This window comes from Gadus morhua, chromosome 8 (genome assembly GCF_902167405.1).
Source record: "Gadus morhua chromosome 8, gadMor3.0, whole genome shotgun sequence".
In the NCBI taxonomy this organism is placed as follows: domain Eukaryota; kingdom Metazoa; phylum Chordata; class Actinopteri; order Gadiformes; family Gadidae; genus Gadus; species Gadus morhua.
The window spans coordinates 13,179,511-13,181,493 of NC_044055.1; positions in this window are offsets into that span (position 1 = coordinate 13,179,511).

Sequence of the window (1,983 nt, forward strand, 5' to 3'; positions counted from 1 at the left end):
TGACTGAGTGAATAAAGAGTCGTTCTTACCTGATGACTGGGTGAATAAAGGGTCTGGTTCTTACCTGATGACTGAGTGAATAAAGAGTCTGGTGTGTTCCTGGTCTGTTGTCCTCATGGCCTCAGGGAGACTGGGTGTTCTAGGCTCTGTTAACTCTAGTACTGGTCCAGGTACCTGTGGACTCTGCTGCTCACCTGGTGGATCTGCTGGTCCAGCGACAGGGGGGTCTTCAGTCCCAGAGGAGGTCTTCAGTCCCACAGGTCTTAAGTCTCAGAGGTCATCAGTCCCAGAGGAGGTCTTCAGTCCCACAGGTCTTAAGTCTCAGAGGTCATCAGTCCCAGAGGAGGTCTTCTGTCTGGAGGTCTTCACTCACCCCCTCACCCAGCCGCCGCCCTTCTCAAGCTCATGACGTGTTCTCAGGGGTGCAGCCAGATGGGGGCCAGGCCCCCCCCTGGTCAGAGGTTGGCCACCCCGCTGGCCCCCCCCGAGTCTGAAAAAAATAAATAATAATAATCCTGAACAGAAACGGTCTAAAGAAAGCTGAAATATATGCACTATTAGTTTGATCTAACGTTGACTTATTATTCTTATTCAAAGTGTTATACTTTGACATTATGAATAAATATTGCACTCAAAATAGCCCCCCCCCGTTCACAATCCAGTGCCACCCCAAATATAAGCCAGGCCCGAGCTGGCCACCACAGTAATAATGTAATAATGCAAAGAAACTAAAAGTGAGACTGGGCTTTTATTTCATCCATAAATCCCGTTTTTCATTTGTTTCTAAAAAAAGGCTTTGCTGCTACTTTTATTCCATTATTAGACTATGGTGATGTACTACACAAGAATGCCTGCTCTACTTCACTGCATATGCTGGATGCTACATATCATTGTGCTTTAGGATTCATTACCGGCTGTAAATCTCTCACCCATTTGCACCCTGTACTCTAAAGTAGGCTGGCTGTCTTTGTCAGCTCGCAGGCTTCTTCACCGGTAAACCTTCATTTACAAAGCAATTACTGGACTACTCCCTTCATATCTCTGCACCTACCTCACTTTTATATCAAATTCATCATACAGTTTGCGCTCTCTGGACTTTCTATCCACCTCAGTCCCCAGAACTCATACTGGGTTTGGGAAGAGGGGCTTCATGTACTCTGCTCCCTCCGCCTGGAACACTCTTCAAAAAACACTCAAATTTTTGAGTTTTTCAATGTTTCACTAAATAGTATTTTATCATTGTCTCAGAATTGTACTTCTTCACCCACTGGAATGTATTAGTCTCTTTTTTCTCATGTCTGTGCTTTCCTTTTATGTTTTTCTTGGGTGGGCGATGAAGTTCCCTGCTTTCTTCTCAACAGATAAGTCAATGTTATTGTCTAAATTACAAGCCTTTCTCATTGCTTTGTTGTGTATTTCACACACATTTACATAGGCAGCATAATGGTAGAACACTTAGAGTTAAAAGCCTAAATAGCCTTGGTGGATATAGCAGCATATATGCTGCTATATCAACAAAAAAATATAAAATCATTGTGTGTCAAGTTGTTAACTGATGCTATAGGCTAGACTACGACATAGTAATATTACCAATTAAACACTTTATGAACATGGCAACATAATTCACAACCTTGCTCGAGGATTAATTACTCATACATGATCAGACTAATTCAACTAATGATTCAATGCAGTTTGAAGTTTGTTTGAAATAACGTGGCTCATCACCCGAAATAAAACTTGATAAGATAGTATTGGATGACATGTTGTCATAGCTTCTTGGCACATACCGCCTACCGTAGTTGCAACCAGGTAGCAACGCACATTTGAAAAAGCGAGGCGCTGAGAGCACTATTCGTTTGAATGCAAACTACAATTATTACACAGTGTCCCTTTAAAGGAATACCTAAAGGTCAAAAGAATAACACCGAACCACGACAAAAGGCACCCACAGATACACTGTGAAGACCCAATAAAGGAGAGACC